At 43.8% G+C, this 21,152-nt stretch overlaps 1 protein-coding gene across 2 annotated transcripts in view; it reads right to left on the bottom strand.

Moving 5' to 3' along the window:
• The window catches only part of ROR1 (receptor tyrosine kinase like orphan receptor 1), a 251,967-nt gene that overhangs the window by 113,396 nt on the left and 117,419 nt on the right, over window positions 1–21,152 (bottom strand). The gene's annotated exons all lie outside the window — the stretch shown is intronic.

Raw genomic sequence — 21,152 nt, 5'->3', positions numbered from 1 at the left:
TTGGTGACTACAGTGTCACTTTAACATCAGACCTCTGGGTCCCACATCTTTTCAAACCAGGGCTAAGAACAAATAAGCTTCTACAATAGCCTCATAAACTTGTATTCATCAACTTGTATGACGATCACATCCTAGGTGCCACTTGTGTGAATATTTGATTATTAAAGGGACTCTGCATCATAGCTACTACATCTTATTGTAGTGGCTTTGGTGCTCAGACTTTGTCCCTGCAGTTAGACAGATATAAACATTGCCGTTCGTGAGAACAGGGATAGTGGGGGACTATTCTTGAATCTCTTTTTTTCATTCTTTCCTCATTTCATTCTCTTCTACTTTACTGCCTTTCCTTACCACTTCCTCTTCTTTCTATGTAAATATTTTGATATTTATGTTTCTGGTCAATGTAAAATGTAAATTACATTTTATAATTATTTCTAAATTATTTATATCAGTGAACTGATATGTTTAGAGCTCACCAGTGGAGTAACGACATATGTGGATTATTTTTTTATAACGTATGGTTTGACTGATTCTAGGCATTGTGGGTGCCCTTTACGTCAGGGCAGTACCATGACCAAGATTAGTGGGAGTTATGCTTAGCTTGTAGATTTTACGTCTTTCCATAATAATATGGCGGGGGAGCTGAGAAAACACAAATAGCACAATTCTTCTCCCATTTTCTATCCTGACATTTCATTATTAAACAAAGATATGACAATATTTATACTGGATTATATGTTCAACACTAGTTACTCAAGGAAATCTTAAAATGAAGAAAATTTGAAAATGTTGGGAAAAATATTAATTTAGATGATTCGTCAACGTGTTGTGCTGATGGTATACTATTTTTTTATAATTTTGGGTGCTTAACCAATATGTACTTGATGGATCAATAAATATGTACATATATAAATAAACAGAATTTTACACAGGAGATGCCAAGAAAATGAGGGGACTAGTGTTTTTCCCTCTTCAGATCTCACACACCAGTTTTTTTTATTGGCTAAACAATGTGTCTATTCATAGCATCTCATCGTGATCTTATCGCCCTGTCCATTTCATCTCTGCATGAGGCGAGCCTCCGTTATATTTGGTTTTGTGATAAGCAAAAAAGAAAATATCAAAAGGGCCACCCGGTAGCTGGAGAGAAACCCTATGTGTCTTGATCAGAAACAGTCAGCAGAATTTTTAATCAAGTTGGATAAAATATATATTTATATAATACACAGTACTATTGATTAAGACTGAAGTCAAATCCTCTTTTTGGGGGGGCATTATGGAATACAGAGATTAGGAAAGTTTAAGAATACGTACTAGTCCACAAGACAAGGGGTAGCTCAAAGTACTTGTCCATAGTGACAATTTACTCGTCCTGACGCAAAATGTGAAATTATATAATTTGGGGACCCTTCTTGGACATCAGCAGGGATATTCACTAAACTATGGAATTTCGAAAATTAATATTGAATGGAAAAAGGGAAGCCTTAATAGCTGATCTGGAAAAATACTCCAATTCAGCTATAGTCACAATTTGTTATTTTTGCCTTGATTTTTCCATTCGGTTGCTAGCAAATGTATAGATTGGGAGAAAACACTCTTTTAAAATAGGTATTTCTCTCACCTGTCGTAGACATTATGCCAAAGATTTAAATGAGGAGAGCAGAAATACCTCCCACAGGTGGTCCATTACCTCTGCCAAACATAGCAATCACAGCGCATGCACAGATGCTGCTGCCTAGGAAGTATAGGAGTGGAGTAACATCAGTTCAGATGCCGATACGCTGGCAACAAAGCCAGCCTTTTGGCATGTCACAGGAGGTACGCCCTATTTGGGGAAGCATCCTCAAGGGAAAATTACAGAAGAGTGGAGCAGCCAATGACAGATCGGAGGTGGATGTTATACGAAAAGTAACACCCAAGAAGCTCGAAAGAGGACGGCACTGGATTGGAGGTGAGGTGATGTTACATTTAATGTTACATTGAATACATCATGTAATTCTGTGATACAAGAAGTATTCAGTGTACTCGGAGCCAATTTAAGGTAAGTAAAACTTTTAATTGCCGGTTAACTTTAAGGAACTTTGGCTTTTAATAGCAGGCTGATTAGTGACATAGTAAGAAACATCTTTGTCCACTCTAGTGCCTAATGGCGTGGAACAAAAACGGGAAACTCCTCATCTCCTGAGAACTATCATTGATTCTATGATGTAAGGAAAAAAAATATTTATATCTGGAAGTTTAATCTTTCATCTTCCATCTAATATGGTCATTGTAACATTGACATCAAGCTTCACATTCGTAGGCGTCAATCTTTCAACATCCTCCTCTTTAGAGTAAATGCTAGTTTATCAGGCATGTGAAATACGCGCTCTTTGGAGTTTAAGTATTCAGGCAGATTTCAGCGACAGTACACGGGCTGGAAACCAAAAAACCACAGTAATAAAAATGGCATTGAACCGCAGCCGTATTAAGATTCCGAGATGCTATTTTTCAACCTGGCAACAATGTTGTGTCATTAAATTGGCCAAGACCCGACCAAGGATTCTACGCAACGTTAACCAAATTATTCCATTGAAACGAAGCAGCAAATTGCTTCGAAAATACACCTGAAAGCTATACGACGGTCGAAGGATGAAAACGTTAAATATGATGTAGAAATAGTGATTACTTAAAATTTTTTGGTGAATTAAAACCAAACTGCAAAATTTAGGTAATCAAACCACGCAAGTAAGCAGATATTATGTAACCAAAAGGTTATAGACATAACTAGAGTCAGTGCATGAATCCGGCAGATGGAAAGGAGGACCAATTTCAGTAGCTATTAGGCACACCAATACAACTTTCTTTTCTTTGGTTGTCCAATATTCAGTTGCCCAGTGTGGACTGCTTCCAATTTATTTTTAATGATTTCAGTTTGATTGTTAGAGTTTGAGCTATTAGGTGCACCCACCCAACTTTCTTTGATTGTCCAATGGCAGTAGGAATTCCCCGGGTTATTAGATAGAGAAGCGTAATCACCTGATTTTCCCGTGGTAACAAAGGGATAAGCATCGGGTGGGGGGGGGGGGGGGAGGAGAGGGGGCTCTTGATGGTAAAATATTACACCTGAAAAACTTAGCCTTCAAATGATATAGGTGGTTACATGTTCATATCATATTCTGTTAATAATCTCCCTTATTTTCACACAAAAAGCTCTGCAGCCAGTAGGCTAAGGGAGTGGGGTGGGGGACCATCTTAATCTTATTAACAACAAGTGCTACAAACCCAGGAGGAATTTCTATTACTATACAAATGAACTAGAAGATACTACTGAACATTAAAGTACAAGATACTCAGTGGAATTAAATTGAACCAGACTGTCTCTGATGGGTAATTCTGATAATAAATACTGGAGTTAAAGTTATTCTGACCACAATTGAGTGCACTTTGTACATGTCAAACACATCAAATAATTAATAAGCTTCCTAGAGGCCAGAAGGGTAGCTCTTATTTTCCTTTGAGTCTGGGGTGTCACAGAACTTCCATACAAGGCCCATATTGTCCACTTTAGGGAAAACAGGAAAAAGGTCGAACATCTGGTGAAAGGGAAGATGTTTATACAAGTGTCAGTTGAGTCTGTCTTATGAATTGCAAACAGGAGATATTCATCTGCCAGAGTGGTCCAAAGAGATACAATGTGACGTGCAATGTATTAACGTGTCTGCCATCCTGATGGCGATAATGAGAGAGCCTTCTAATTATCATGTCTCACTTTCCCGTGCTCGTTTTCAGTTATGGCCAACTCTGTCCCCATGCTAAACAGGTGCTTGGTACACTTCAACAAGGATACTTATGGTAACATTAATGTAAGGATGTAGACTTACAAAGACAAATCAATAATTCTAGAAGCAGAAAAATAAAAAACGTAGGCAATTAAATATACTTATGTTTCCAAAGAAATATATTGACACAATATTTACATATTGATTTATGAAATAAAACAAATTCCCAATATGATATAAAGAATTAAAAAAAAGGTTGGCCAAATGCATGTACGTGTGTCTGTGTATATATGTATACACATATTGCATTCAATTGGAGCACAGTGCATATCTCAAAAATAAAAACATTGGGAAGATCAAGAAAATACTGCACACCTACAGCTTCCACGAATTGTCCTTTACTGTACATTTATTATTATAGTTTCTAAAGCACCAACAAATTCTGCAGCGCTGTACAATGGGTGGACTAACAGACACGTAATTGTAACCAGACGAGTTGGTCGCACATGAACAGAGGGGTTTAGGGCCCTGCTCAATGAGCTTACATGTTAGAGATGAAACAGCAACATGGAAACGCACAATATGTAACGCACAACAACGACCTGCCATGGAAACGCACAATATGTAACGCACAACAACGACCTGCCATGGAAACGCACAATAATGACCTTCCAAACACGCGTTTCGCAGCTGTCATGGTACATACTCATAGACCAGCACCGTAAACCATCTGCAAGGGAATAGAACACTGGCAGCATTTGGAATCCAAATCGGGCAACACTATCAATATTATTTTGTTAAGAAATGCCGCACAGTGTATTTGAATCTGTATTTTGGAATATCTCTAAGCAATACCCTGAGACCTGTTTCATGGTGGGTTACATATTAGGAAACTCTTCCCTGATGTGTGAAAGCAAGGTACTTGTAAAAAAAAAAAAAAAAAAGTTGTGGTTCTCGGGAAACCACATAGTAAAAAAGCGTGACTTTTGGGTTAACCCCGTGAATGGTGGTTAAAATGAGAGACGTATTGGCTTAAAATGATTTAGAAAATGATGATGTATGCTCAGTGGCGTCAAACCCCACCAAAAGAACAAAGTTGCCCTTTTTATCTTCAAGGATACTGTGATCGACTCATTCTTCGAACACTAGTCATACAAACTCCATCTGTCCTATGCTATTTTAACTACATAAAGAGCAGAGAGCATGTCAAATTCCCATTAAAAGTGCAGTTTCTTTTTTTATTTTCACAAAACTCCAGTGCAAATAAATCATGGTTCATTAGGCCAGAGGAAACTCTTGTTGCAACAAATTTCTCTCGAGGTCCTTTCTGCATACTTCTCAAAATTGTTTTTAATTTTTTTTCCCCTTTTTTTTCTTCTTCGTATTAAATGATGCCTTCTTATCTTTCTCTCTATCCACCCACCCACATATCGAGTAATTGTTCCTCCTTATCATTTTCCTGTTAAAGGAATGATTTAATGAAGAAATAAATTAAAAAGTTCAGTGTGTTTTGGAAGATAAGTTGGTATCCGGGGAGTGGAATAAGAAACATGAACTCGGCTGTCTACTTTATATATTAATCCCATTTATAAATGGATTTATTTTAATTATCATGTTAGGAATGGGCAAAAATGCTGCACATTCTATGGATATATAGAATTGGTAAACTGGAAAATATAACCTTAGCCTATATATGGGGGGAAGGGGGACTGTAAATTAACTACAACTTATTGTTCAGTGGTAAACCTCTGTTTAAAAAACGTCAGATCTAGGGGGGGCGTGGTTTGCAGCCGAGCGAGCTGGACGTGTCCAGATAGAGCTCCGCTGAACCACGGTGCCAACAGCCTATATTAGCGGAGATACTCCCGAAATATTTCCAGATATCGGTGGGCTATCTGAGATGGATAGGCGGGCCCCGAGAAAACAGTCTAAAAAGCCTTCGGAGCCAGGTACGACGGTGACGGAGCTGTTCGCGGCCTCTCGCGCCATGCGTTTGGCCTCACAAGATGGCGGACGGGAAGGCCGGGGGACGCCTCACTCGCCTTCCAGCTCGGGGAGCGGAGTCTCCTCGATGGCCCTGGAGTCTGATACGGGCCAAATATTGGCGAAATTGGCGGAAGTCAGAACCTACCTTGCCGCAGAGATTACCCGGAATACAGCCGAAGTCAAGATGGAGATCCAGGCCTTGGGCGTCAGGACAGATACTCTGGAACAGCGAGTGGAGTCTACTGTTGTGGCCCACAATGAAGCTGCAGCACAAATCAACTTCCTGACGACCCGATTGCTGCACGCCGAATCTGCTATTGATGACCTCGGCAACAGATCGCGGAGAAACAACATCCGTCTCCGCGGCCTCCCGGAACGAGAGGGTGAAGGATCGCTTGCTGAAGTGGTGGTAAATATCTTTAGGCCGCTTCTTCCCGACATCCCGGATCATCTTTGGCACATCGAGCGTGCGCATAGGGCGCTTCGAGCCCGGCGATCGGAGGATAGGCGGCCGAGAGACGTGATAATCAAGTTCCTCTCGTTTCCCACTAAGGAGGCCATCATGAAGCACGGTAGGAACAATAACATTGTGTACGAGGGGGCTGAGCTGGCTGTATACCAGGATCTAACCCCGGCTACACTGCAGAAGCGGCGCGAGTGGCGCCCTGTGACGGAACTTCTACAGCGGCACAACATCAAGTATGCTTGGGGCCACCCTTTCAGATTGATGGCATTTAAGGCCGGCCGTACCAAAATTCTGCTTGATGGCGGCGACCCGGTCCCCTTCTTGCTGGACTTGGGCATTCCGGCCCCGGAGGATCTGGCGGTGCAGGCTGCCCCGGCGGGAACCTTAAATCTTCTACCTCGCGACTGGTTCACGGCCGGAGAGTGATGGCGTTGGCTCGTCGGGCGATCTTCCTTTTCGGATGTCTGTGGATCCAGGTTCTGGGGTTCTTTGGGGCTCCTGTGGTTTGGGCGGGTGGCCCTGGGGGTCCGGTCCTCCCCCCCCCCCCCACCCCTTTTTTTTTTTTTTTTTTTTTTTCTCTCCCCCCCTTTTATTTTTGGTGTCTTCCCGGGCTCCCCCCTCAACCTCACCGTACGACCAAGGTCTGGCCCGTCCCGTTTTTTTCCCAATCGCTCCCCTTGAGTCGAGGTTGGGATGTGTTGCTTTTGGGGTGGGCTAGGGATTGCTTCCGCCCTGGCCTTTAGTTTTTGGCCCGGCGAGCTTGTCTATGAGGGCGTTCTTCTGGAGGGGCAGTGGAAACCGTCAACGCTTGGGACAGCGATCCCCTTCTGCCCCACCGTCACACCCGATTTCGGGGACTCTGGCAGAACTTTTGATGTACTGGGTTTCTTATGTGCGGCGGGTGGGGAATTGCTCTTGCTATGTATTCTCAACCCGTCGGGCTACAACCTGGCTGAGCTGACTTATGCAACCTGGTTATGTCGTGCTGCCTTTATGTCGGTTCGGGGTCTAATGTTTATATTGTGTTATATTGGACCGCTTTGCCCCCCTCCCCACCCTTTGTTAGTCTGGCTATCGCGGGAGGCGGGTTTCTTCTCCCATGGTGGCCTCGGAATTTATATGCTAACTATGGTTCTAGTATGCTATGTTGCTTCACAATATGGACGATTAACAGACTGCTGCCCTTTTCCCTCCATGGGCCTATTCCTGTTCGGTTGGGGAAGGGGGGAGGAGGCTGGGGTGGGAGGGTCTATTACATCACATACTTGATTAGATTTATTGTATATTGTGTGCCATTGTTCGGGAAATGTTCTGGGGTCAGCCTGTCGGGGTTGTGGTGGGGGCGGGTACCCCGGGAGGGGGTTGGGGCCCTCCGATACGCTAGTCGGCCGCACCTCGCTGGAGGTCTCAGATATCAGAGGGGGAGCCTGTTGAGATTGGATAACGTTGATAACACTAGGGTCGTGGCTGCTGGGAGGGGTCCCGGGGGTCGGTTATCAGTCCTGGTTTTCAGGGAGTTTCATGGGGGGGGTTGGTGGGGCGGCTCTGGGTGGGGGGATGGACCCCCTGGAGTAGGAGTGGGTACACTACTTGGTGTCCCACCTAACGGTTGTGTACTTAGTATCTCATAATTAGCCCGTTTTGGCACCCTTGTGGTGCATTAAGTAGTTGGTCTATGTTCCTTTTCCTGTGGAGCCTCTTAGAGGTTCCGAGGGGGAGGGAATTTACACCCCAGACGTGCCTGGCTATAGGTAAGACCAGGCTTCCTTTGTTCTATATGTTGTATCTTTCACTTCTTCCTTTTCTTCCTTTCCCCCCCTTCTTCCCCTTCCTTGTCCCTTACCTTGTTCTCACCCCTCAGGTGGGGGTGGCGGATGAACCCAATTGTGTCGCGCTTTGCAGCTCCAGTCGGTTAGACCTGAGCCGACCGTCGCTCGTACGCAACGCCATAACAGACCATGCCGCCTGGCCCCGGGGCAGGATGGCTCGCGAGATTAGCTGGGTAACTTGTAGGATCCAATGCCTTTAAAGTTGCTATCCTTGAACGTGAAAGGCCTTAATGCTCCGACTAAACGCCGTCTTATGTTTCGGGAACTTAAACGCCTTGATCCCGATATAGCTTTCTTGCAGGAGACGCATATCCCGGCTGCGGCCAAGCTAGCTTTAAAGGACCACACTTTTCGGACAGTCTATGAAGCCAGGGCCTTAAACAAGAAAAATGGGGTTGCGGTGCTTATTCATCATCGATGCCCGATCAGAGTGGGCACAGTGCAGGCGGATCCGGGTGGGCGCTTTATACTGGTGACGGGGAGTGTTCATTCACACCCGATACACCTGCTTAACATCTATGCACCGAACATCCCCTCTACCGATTTTTGGGATGATATAACTCAGTTGGTGAACTCTCTCCCGCATGGAATGGTAATTGTTGGAGGCGACTTCAACGCAGCTCCGTGTCCGGCGGTGGATAGGGGCCCATGCAAGGGCCTCCCTCGATCCCATGGGAGAGGGGGACAGGATAAGCTGTTATATAACTTTGTTCAGCGCACAGGCCTCCTGGATATTTGGAGAGCGCATCATCCTGAGGAACGGGACTATACTTTTTACTCCGCTCCCCACGATACCTACTCGAGGATCGACCTCTTCCTAGTGAACTCCCAAGTGGTACCTAAGACCTCTGGCTCTACGGTGGGATCGATAACTTGGTCGGACCACGCAGAGGTAACATTGACCTTGGATAAATTGTGCACGGCCTCTCCATGGTCTTGGAAATTGAACACTTCCCTGCTCCAGGACCCGATCCTGGTGGAGAGAATTAGGGGGGAAATAACCGAGTATTTCGCTAGAAATGCTGAAGTGGGCGTCCGCCCATCCACGGTGTGGGCGGCGCACAAGGCGGTTATCAGGGGTATTTTGATTCGGGAGGCCACGCAAATAAAAAAGAGAAAGTCTCAACGTTTGGCTTCACTCCTAGAGGCCTTGGGTAGGGCAGAAACTGCCCACAAACAAAGTACTTCACCTGACACCTTGGCTGCCGTTAAAACTTTAAGGGCGTCCATACGCGAAACTCTCCTCGACGAGACAGCTAGGGCTATTATATGGTCCAAGCGGACCTTTTACGAAAAAGCGAACAAGATGGATACGCTATTGGCAAGGTCTCTCAGGCCGAGGCAGAGAAATACGCACATCACGAACATTAAGGATGCCTCGGGCACGTCCCATACAGATCCCACTAAAATTGCCCGAGTTTTTACGGACTATTATTCCCAACTATATAATCACTCTGGGGGGGCTGACGACGACCCCTCTAGGGGGATTGCTAACACTCGGTCGTTCTTGTCCCGTCTGTCCCTCCCGACTTTACGGGATACGGACTCAGAGGCCCTGGGATCACGGATCTCGGCTGAGGAGATAAACGCGGCTATCTCCTCGTTGAAAGGCAATAAGGCCCCGGGCCCTGATGGCTTTGAGGGGGGCTACTATAAGATCTTTCGGGAAGAACTGACTCCCCATTTGGAACGGTGGTTCAACGATCTATTGGAGGGGGGCGCACCGGATAGGGACATGTCATTGGCTGATATCGTTCTTCTGCCGAAACCAGGTAAGAATGGCATGGTCCCGGAAAACTTCCGCCCTATATCCCTGATCAATCATGATTGCAAGATATTGGCGAAAGTTTTAGCCCATAGGCTGAACCCCTTATTGTCGCGCCTGATACATCCGGATCAAGTAGGCTTCATCCCGGGCAGACAACTATATGAAAATACTAGGCGCAATGTGGATCTCATCTGGCGACAATCCGCTAGGGACATTCCAACATTGATACTATCGCTCGACGCCGAGAAGGCGTTTGATAGGGTGAAGTGGCCATATCTGTTCGAAGTGCTTCGACATCTCAGGTTCCCGACCACGTTTATAACCGCGATCAAAGCCATGTACACGGATGTTCGGGCACGGGTCAGAATAGCGGGGGCCAAATTGCTGCCTTTCAGTTTGGGGAACGGAACCAGGCAGGGCTGCCCTTTGTCGCCCCTGCTGTTCGCCCTCTCACTGGAACCCCTTCTGCAGGCTATAAGGGAGACCGCGGATATCAAAGGGGTTGTGGTTGGAGGGCAGGAGTACGTCGTGTCGGGTTTCGCAGATGACATCTTGCTAACCCTGACTAACCCACTGGAATCCATGGAGGCACTGGCTAATCTGCTGGACGAGTATAGCGGAATTGCCGGCTATAAGGTAAACATGGCTAAATCAAGTGTGCTTCCGGTGAGGGTAGGAGATGCGGAACTGAACATTATAGGACGTACATATAAAATACGTATAGCGAAAGAGTTCATTACTTACCTGGGAGTCCGACTTACGGCGGACCCTTCTCAACTGTTCCAACAAAACTACGTTCCCATGCTGCGCACTCTGATAGACGATATGGAGAGATGGGTGGATAAGCCGATCTCTTGGATTGGCAGAATACACTCAGTAAAGATGAACGTTCTCCCCCGAATCTTGTTCCTGTTTCAGGCACTCCCGGTCCGACTGACTAAAGCGGACTTGGGAGCACTTCAGAAGGCTGTGGGTAAATTCATCTGGCAGAATAGGAACCATAGAATCTCGCGCAACGTTCTATATAGGGCAAAAACGAGGGGAGGTTTGGGGCTGCCAAATTTTTATTTTTATTACCTAGCGGCCCAACTGACCCAGGTAGCTATGTGGCACTCCCCTGTGGGGGAGAGGCGATGGGTCGATTTGGAATCCACTCTTCTGGGTGCTGATTTGCCGCAATTCTACATGTGGGTCCCTCGGGACCGTAGACCACCGGCTCGTATCGCGTGCCCAGCTATCAATAACTCTATAAAATTGTGGGATGCAGCAGCTTCAAAGTATGACCTGTCCCCCCTAATATCCCCTTTGGCTCCTTATTTGAGGAATATGGCATTCCCCCCCGGAATGGAGGCACGGGATTTTAAGGGGATAGAGAGTACTGGGGTACAGAGGTTTTACCAATTCTTTGAGGGCGGTTCGTTTGTAACATTTGAGGAATTGCAGTCCCGCACCCCCCTACGTCCGTCTGATTTTTTTCGATACCTCCAACTGAGGGATTTCGCTCAGACTCCGGAGGTGAAAACAGCTGCATTGACCCCGCCCACGTTTTTTGAGCGGTTATGCCTAAAAGAACGATTCCCGAAAGGTTTAATCGCAATTTTGTACGCGCATATCAGCACGACTACGACGGAGTGGGGGGATCTCACTTATACTGCCCAATGGGAGGCGGACCTGGACGAGGAGTTGGAGGGGGTCGAGTGGCAGGAGATTTGGGAGGCCGCGGCGACCTCGTCGATGTGTGTCTCCGTGCAGGAGCAGGCTTATAAGACCATGTTTAGATGGTACACCACTCCGGTAAAGCTCTGCAGGATGCATAGGGTGCCTTCCGATTTGTGTTGGAGAGGTTGCGGTCAGAAAGGGACGTACCTTCATATGTGGTGGGATTGTCCAGAGGCGCAAAAATTTTGGAAACTAATCGCGGACCTGCTAAGGGATATATTTGATAGAGAGGTCCGACTGGACCCCTGGGTCTTCCTTCTGGCCAGGTCCATGGATGACTGGACTAGGTCGGAACAGAAATTAATACTTAAGGTGAACCTAGCTGCTCGGAGAGCTTTAGCTCAGGTCTGGCTACAGAGGGAGATCCCTTCGATGGACCTAGTTCTCCAAAAGATTAGGGATAATTTCCTGATGGACAGGCTGACGGCGCAGGTCAGGGGTACGCTCTCCAGATTTGAAAAGGTCTGGGGCCCGTGGATGGAGAGTGGAGTTGGCAGCTAGGGATGGGGGGGAGGGGGGTTTCCCCCGGCTCTCCGTCTCTTCTGCCGGCTGCTTTGCTCAAGCTCTTGATATGCCCATCCTGCGGTCTGGCGTGGAGACGAGCGGAATAGGCGGACTACCCCTGCGCGACGGTATGTCGTATCACGGGCGTGTTGTCGTTTATCCTTAAGTTGCTGTTGTAGGTCTGTGACGAGTGGCCCTGTTGAGGGCGTGGCGATTGGTTCCCTGTCATTCCCCCTCCTGTCCCTCTCTTCTCCCCTTACTACCTTCCCGTTTTTTATCCCTCCCTCTCCTTCTTTTCTCTGTTCTTTCTAGGAGTTATGTGTACCTCTATGTTTCCTCACATAACCTTTCACCCGGATCTGACTGATGCTGGCGTCTAACTATCGCCGAGTAGGGGGACACTCCCTCGCATACGTAGAGTCGCAGGCGGTGCTGACGTGGCACTCTGGGCTCGATGCGAGAGGTGTAGGCTCCCCCAAACATTATACTCCTGCCTGTATTATATATAGGACACTACATGTAGACGCTTCATATGAGAATTCTTGATTTGTTGGCTAGTCAGATCTCGGGTCTGTCCTTTTTTTATCTCATCCCTCTTAGTTAAAAACCTGGCGGGGCACTAATAAAGCAAGGAATGTGGCGGTTTGTACATGATAGACATATGCGTTTGGAGAATGACTACGTTTACTTTATACTCTCACCTCGCTTGTACAATTTTGAAAGTATTTTATGCTATTTGTGTCTTACTGCATTATAAGGTTTGCATTCTTTTTGGTGTACTGCCTTGAAATAAATAAAGAATTAAAAAAAAAAAAAAAAAAAACGTCAGATCTAGAAGTACATGAACATGTTGCAGCAGAAAGGTTTTTGGGGGAGAGGGGGAAGGCATCCAAATTATACGTAGATCTTTTGGATTCATATCTTTAGATTGTAAGCTCACGGGCCATCTAGCCAAGCACTTTGTATAAAAGAGCTCCAATGGCTAGATATCAGCTTACGGGCAGGGCTCTCTTACCTCTTGTATTTGTCTGTGTATATTGTACGTTTCTCCACTAATTCTACAGCGCTGCGGAATCTGTTGGCGCTTTATAAATAGCAATAATAATAATAATAATAATATCTGTAGTAACATCATAAATGCGGTACGCCCTAAGTACAAATGATAAAATAACTCCTATGAATAGCAGTAATACACACACACACACATTATCTGGCAATTCTTAGCAAGAATGCAAGACGTGCAAATTTGTAAGAAACGATGCTAGCAGAATACAAAGATAAAATTGTAAGAATTTAGTGCAAAATTTTAATGTTGGTCAGAGTGACATTAGGGAATCAATACATTACCTTCACTCTTATTAACACAGTTTTATTACGTGTCTCTGCACATCTACATGCATGAGGAGGAGAGAGGAACTTACTGTTGATCTCTCCATCCTATTAATCTGTCAGCTTGTCTCATAGGTATGTAGGCTGTTTGGTGCAGAATTTGAAATATCCTCTGCAAAGATTGAGGGGGACTTGCGGCTGACAGACAGAACTCTACGATCTCTGCAGAGTTTTAAACTCTTGTTGCCACGCTCAGTTTAACTGCATTTGCAATGGCCCCAGGTATTAGCTGTGCTGCCACTTGGCTCCATACCTCCCAATGTTGCGAGTATGATGATCGGGATGGGTGACATGAGTTGCAACACTGGCGACTACCACTGAAGGGCCTTGTCTTGCAAGACCCCAACCTACAGGACCTTATAGAGAGCACTACTGAAGCACTCTCTGCAGGGTCCTACCGTCCTAGTGCCTGAGGACAGTTCCCTGGTGTCCCCAGATGTGGCATACCAGGGAACTAAATCAAGACGGCAGGGCAGAACCACAAATTTTGGACTGTCCTACCAAAATCGGGATTGTTGGCAGGTGTGCGATGCTGATTCCCAAGACAGTGTGGGTCCATGGTTCAAAAGTTCAAGTCACCAGGACTAAGTTACAACTCGCCAGTGGGCAAGTGGAAATTTTGAGCTCTGATTATAACAAATATAAAATGTGGGACTTGGATTAATTGAGTTAATTAACAGATATCAATCTTGCAAAAGCATACATTTGATTTTGAATATAGGAATGATAATTACGTGCCGGACGACAGTAAGAGCTACTGATTTTATTTACCCAAAGAGAAAAGTTTGCTGGAAGGAGAGGGATGCAAAATTCATTCTTATTCTCATTAAAATGCAAAGCACTACATATTTTATTCAGGAACCTTAGAGTAACCGAACCACGCAGATCATCTTACCTACATTTACATGAGGATCATGAGACTTGTAGTTCAGAAACAGCTGGACCACCGCAGGCTGGCTACCCTTGCGTTAGATAATATCTATAGAATTTGTTTTGGCGCTGCGCGAGGACACGATGGCACAATTTCTGTGTACGTAGCAGCTTCGCATTCCAAGATTATCCAGCAAAGGCATTATTGAATATTCAGAAAATCCATCTCTACTGAATAGGAATTAAAGGAAACAAGTCGTGCAGTGTTAGAACAAAATCGTTATTAAGAACTGCTCAGGAATGAAGCTCGTTGGAATGTGGCGGATAAAAGCCACATTGCCGTAAGGCTCCCCGATGGTCCTTTGTATCCCCTTTGTATCGCAGTCAAAATAGTTAACCCTCTTACAACCAAGGGGTTAAACAATTAGATTACACATTTTTAAGAATATTGAAAATACACAATCTATGGTGAAATGTATGAATGTAATTATTCTGCAGAGAATTCCAGTGTATGTGAATAGATTATCAGACCTAATTGGAGCATCAGTTTAAGGGACAATGAATGTATTCTCAGGCTGTAAAAGTAGATTCATATTTGAGACTGGACAGATTATTAGGGTTTCATGACAAATTGGCAAATTTCCAGGGTCAATGGGCAGCCTCAAGGTCATACAGTCCTTCAGCCGATCCATGTTACACATCTAGAAATAATTGGGAAGAACTAAAAGTAATTTTGAAATTAGGGACAAGCAACCTTAGGTGACTCATTCTTTCAGCAACTATAAGTGTGTCATCTGTGTCAATGTTACAATATCCTATAAGAAGAGTCACCGATGGTACAGGTGATTTGATTCTCCATATTTACATTATAGCCAATCTGTGTTAGAGTTCCAAAAGTGAAACATGCTCTACTGAAACCACTATGTTTACATTGAGGGTTAATCCAGCATCTGGTGGCTGTCTCCCTGACAGCCGCTAGAGGCTCTTCCTGCGATTCTCACTGTGAAAATCACAGTGAGATGACGCTGGACGTCCATAGGAAAGCATTGGGTAATGCTTTCCTATGGGCAGTTTGAAATCGCGCGCGTCTCTTGCCGCACATTTGCCTTCGGAGCTGACGTCGGCAGGGGGAGGAGAGGTCACCAGCGCCGAGGGAGCCCGGTGCTGGAGTAAGGTAGGTGGTTGAAGAGGTTTTAACCCCTTCAGCCCAGTGGGAGGGGGGCCCTGAGGGAGGGGGGGGGCCTAATAACCCTATAGTGCCGGGAAAACAAGTTGGTTTTCCTGGCACTATAGTGCTCCTTTATTTATTTATTTTAAATTCTTTATTTTTTGGTAAGTCGGTGTGATACAGTATACATTTGTTTGGAACACATACGCAATACGTACAGCAATAAAGTAAGCATAAACATTTCCTGTTTTACTTTGTTGTGATGCTTTGCCCCTGTGAGAGGTAGCTTGCGTACTGACGACTTCAGGTTAGTTCATTCTAAATTCTTTTTAACCAGTAACAATAAACAATTAACATTATTAACTGTTTCCAGGAGAGTTATTGTGGTTGCATTTGTTAGACTTGTGCATTTTGTTTAGGCTTACTCTCCCTGGAGAGTCTAGGAACTAAGAGATAGTAAAGAGAGGAAGAAGAAGAAGAAGGGAAAAAAAAAAAAGGGTAGGGTCCTTCTCGTGGTTGGGTCGGAGTGAAACTAATTTTTCTGGTTCTCGTGCTCCTTTTGTCTTAGCCGCTGCACAGTCTCCTGGAGGTTTGTTGGCCCGGCGGGTGCCCCATTGCCATTACGGGTTCCTGGATCCCATGGCTGTTGTGTGGACCGTAGGGTGTGCATTGGTTGTGTAAGTGTGCGTATGCTGTCCCTATTTCCCTTCCGTCTCCTAGTCTCCCCAGTCCCCGCCATCCATAGCTCCCATACCTTTTCGTGTGCCTTTAGTGTGCCTCTGATTTGAGCTGTTAGTCGGTCCATTACGTAGGCGTCTTTTATCTTATCGATAACTGTATACATCTGGGGGGTATCTGGCTTGAGCCAGCTCTGTGCCATTGTTCGTCTGGCTGCTAGGGTGATTTTGTTTAACAATTTTTGTTCCTTCCTCGGCCAGTTATCTATTGTTCTAGACAGGAGGAACACCCATGGGTCTATGTTTATCTGTCTTTGGAACCCTCTCTCCAGCAAGCCCTGCACCCCCACCCAGAAGGTCTTTGCTTTGTGGCAGTCCCACCACATGCGCTTGTACGTCCCTTTATGTCCACACCCCCTCCAACACAGGTCGTCCATAGATTTGTGCATATGGTATAATTTTACTGGTGTGGTATACCATCTAAACATGGTTTTGTATGCTTGTTCCTGTTGTGTGACGCATATTGATGTAGCCTTGTTTGCTTCCCAGATTTCTCTCCATTCTGTGCCCTCTAGGACCTCCACCAGGTCCGCTTCCCATTGTGTTGTGTAGTGGAGCTCACCCCATTCAGAAGTGTTGGTGCTTAAGTGGACGTATAAGGAAGTGATAAGTCCCGACTGGGGTTTTTCTCTGAGGCACATCTGTTCGAATCTCGTTAATGTAGTGTGGGCTGCTGTCTTTGCTAAGGTGTGCTGTGCAAAATCGCGTATTTGCATATATCTAGTCAGCAGGCTTCAGTCTGGCCTTTTCCGTCAGAGCCGCAAATGTTACCACCCGGACACCCTCGTATAGGTGTATTGCTCTCTGCAGGCACGTCTCTTCTATGTTTTTATAGTCGTGTGCTCGCATTCCTGGGGGGGAACACCCTATTTCTTAGTATGGGCGTCATGGGAGAGGGTGATGACGTTAATTTGTATTTCAGGGCCGTTGCGTCCCATACCCTAAGGGAATTTAGGTTCGCTGGGCATTGTGTGCGGAGGAGTGCCCTGTGTTCCCTCGGCAGCCATATGTATAGTGAGTGCTCTTTTAAAGTAGAACATTTACACATTTAATTACCATCAAATACTTATGCAAAACTAATTTAGGATGTGTTGGAATGTTATTGAAATTCCAACACAATCAGAAGATGCAATAAGTTAATTCAGGGAAATGGTGGGAAGACCTAGGCAGGACCCCAAACTCTCTCTAAATTCTCGTTTTGTACCTTTTTGAGTGATCGTACACCTGCAATGTGGCCCTTGGTGGCATTATCTGCTGGAAACTGAAGAAGGAAGTTGAGTAGGAGATGGCAGCTCCGAAGACAAATAACTTTAGTTACTCGTATCTCCCTTCTCGACTCATGCAAACGGACATGTTGTCTTGGCCAGTTTCTACAGCACCTGATGAATCTCTACGAGTGATAGTGAGGATTTACAGAATTTTGTGCAGACAAATCAATTCACTAAAATATCTGCCTGCATTTCCTTTAGACTTTTCTGATGATATTGTGTGCTTCGGATGAAAAGCAAGCAAGGCCACAAAGAGAGAGTTTGTGTGTTAAAGGGATAAACCCAATCTGGTATTGTCATAATAGTGAAGCAGACAAGCTAAATGTTTTCTAGCCGGAGGGTAATGTAAGGAAAAGATCCAGCGCTTTGAAAGGCAGTTCACACTACGTGATGTTGATTTATCGTCACACACATTAAACACACACAAAGTCAGAAGTAATGTTCGAAAAACAGTATAGTGACCCAAGACAGTATTTAAAAAAAAAAAAAGAAAAAAATGATGTTAATCTTTAATTTGGATAAGGATTGGATTTTTTTTTTTTTTTTTTTAAATCCAAGAGTCAGGTATGGATTTAACATTAGGCAAGGTATCAACAAACATACAGCTTACCGGCGCAAAAATATTCATCAAACTCTTAACATGGTATTACACATTACGAGGGTAGAGATTTTTTACTAACTTCCAGTTTTGGGCGAGGAAAAATTTAGCCCTCCGGATCTGGTGATTTTTGTTGCCTAAATCATTTGTAAAAGTTTAGTGGGTGTTTCATTACGACTGAGCCAAAATGCCAAATCATTGTTAAAACTCCAAGAAATTCCAACACAAAGCTTAGATTAGTCAGATTCACAAAATGAATCTTTTAGCCTGTGTTTTCAATTTAATTGTATCATTTGTAAAACAAGTGAAAAATAATGATCTGAAACGTTCGTGTCAAAGGCTGAATCAGTGTGGATTGGGCGAGCAGGTCTTTGAAATATTTATTAAATGAGATCTTACACTTTCAGTTAAAAGCCTCAATTTCTGCTTTGCAAAGCTTAGAATGCATTGTTCATCCTTTGGCGCAGAACAAGGTAATTACCGATATCAAGTCATTCTTTCTGAGTTCCATTGGCATCTGATAACTCAACTGATTCTTCGGGCCCTATTGGGCAGGGTTAATCACATAAGCTACAATTTTAGTAAATAGCGCTTAAAGTTGCCAAAGTCAATATTCATGTTAGGTACAATTCAAATGCCGAGGCTTTCAAACTTAAAAAAAAAATAATATGCAATATGTCACTAATATTCTTTAAGTGATTCCTAGCAGAAGGCAATACCCGGAAATATTTTCTGCCGCATTTAACAGCATGATTGAAAACGATGGACCTGGATCAGCTGACTCTCCTGTCATGTGACCTATACAAAAAAGAGCATGACAAATTGCAGATTTTTTTGAAAATCTTATTAACCCCTTAAGGACACATGACGTGTGTGACACGTCATGATTCCCTTTTATTCCAGAAGTTTGGTCCTTAAGGGGTTAAAGGGACACTCACAGCACAGTAACTGTTGCAGCTTACTGTAGTGGAAATGGCGCTTGGAGTCTTTGGGTGCCATCTCTCGAGCTTTTGTCAAGATATTTTTGGGGCATTGTGATAAAAAAAAAAAAATGGGCCTCTCCGTCCTCCCTGTTTCTAAAGAGATTTGAAGAAATTTTACTTGTAAGTTCTACATTAATCATATAAAATCTGTACAAATACGGACGGTTTGTGAGGTGCTTTACTGAGTCGCACAGGCACTCCTGGTCTACCTCTACTGTTCACATAGAATGACCTGTGGTGGTTATGGTGCTTACAGCGTCCTATGTCAATTTTTAACATAGTAACCATAACCTTTTACATTGTAATCTTTTAACTTGTCCTTACTGAATTCATTAATTCTCCAACAATCAAATTAATAAACTATAAAATGTACTAAACTATACAAATACCTTGTAATATTTTTTATTATTTATTTCTTTATTTGTTATTGGCATTTATAAAACAATATACCGGGAGCTGAGATTTAGCCATTGAAGCTGTTTTATACAAAGTGTCTAGAAAAACGTAAAACACGTGTGTGTGGCCAAACTCAGATTCCAAGGGTGTCGTGACTTCCAGTTCGATAAAAAGATTCAGGACTACCTGTTGAGTTGGCCCAATATAGCCTTATCTGGCAGCCAATTGGTTAATTTCCCAGAATTCTTATCTGATATCCAGACTCCCCCTGGTTGAAGCTTTTTAAAGGACAGAGGTGAAAAGGCTAATCCTTTGCTATCACAAGGGGCCAGCAAATACTGCCTAGATAAACGTTTGAGTAAGCAATAAGATGCTGTTTTTGCATTTTAGACAATCGCCATCACCGAGAAATAGCATTAAAAACTGTGACGTTTAATCACGTGTCCACAAATTTTGATCATTACAAGGAATTCAAATGATAATGCACATGTAGACATGTGTACAGTTAGTTCGTTTTAAATAAGACGGCTTTAAATGGGATTATTTCAGAATTATCTGTAATATGACACAGAAGTTGGTATAGCAAAACGGAAGGCCTATAATTAAATTAGTCACAATTCTTTTCCATCTACATTAACAATTAGGGTTTCAGGCTGGTCTGTCAACACAAAAGGTTAAACGATTATAACGGATCCTAAGTAAAAAAAAAAAAATAAAAAAACAGATTTTCACAAAATTTAATTTCTTTTGTGAAACTCCAATGCAATGATATTCAATTATAAGTTTATTCAGTAAGCAGTAAACAGTGGTGAATTTTGGGAACAAGCCCCTTGAGCTTTGTTGGTGCAACACCAACACCAAGAATTAGGAACACAAATGTAAAACATACCACTCACACTGTTGTAAAATTTGTACAAACTTTGCTATTTTGCTTAATCGCTTTCTATCTTGTTACTAATTTATATTTGTAAAATGTGAAAATCAGGAACATTTCATGATGGGCTAAGTTTATTGCCACCAAACTTTTTTGTAAGATTTCCAAAGAATGTTAATTGCTTTAAGTAACAATCATGCATAATACATACTTACATCTACATTCCTTGACAAAGTAACCCAATTTGGGCTGCCCCTTTAACTCATCAATCATATCCTTAAATCCATGATGAAAACCAAGAAAGTCAAGGAGAGATAGCGGGCTGTAATAACAGAGAACATGCTGGATGCCTGTTACCAGGCTGGATGCCTGGTTTTTCATTACTGTGCTTTCTCTTCCATTTGATCATCGTTTTGACAATAAACCAAACAGGAAGATAACTAGTATCAGCACTTGGCAGAATCAGTGTCTCGGACACTGGGTATCTCAGACACGTGTGAGTGACTCCTTACATGTCACAGAGCCACAGAAACTCAATGCACGCTGTTCAGGAAGGAAATATTCAATCTGTCCATTACTACCATGAATCCAGCTTAATTTTATAACAAAACAGCCCAAAAACCACATGACCTTTAAACATAATAAAATACGCACAGTTTTAAATTATGGTATAAATCGTACAAAAAAATCCAATGCATACACAGAAAATGCAAATGTGAGAAGTTGCCATAGTGTATGAATCTTCCTTGGTGAGATAAAACTGTATTATTCATCACAGCATCCTATTGACAAAAATAATTGTTTTATTAGGGGACACAGTGTTCCAACAGCCCTTC

The sequence above is a fragment of the Pelobates fuscus genome, chromosome 7 (genome assembly GCF_036172605.1).
Source record: "Pelobates fuscus isolate aPelFus1 chromosome 7, aPelFus1.pri, whole genome shotgun sequence".
In the NCBI taxonomy this organism is placed as follows: Eukaryota; Metazoa; Chordata; class Amphibia; order Anura; family Pelobatidae; genus Pelobates; species Pelobates fuscus.
This window is presented reverse-complemented; position numbering and strand designations above follow the sequence as displayed.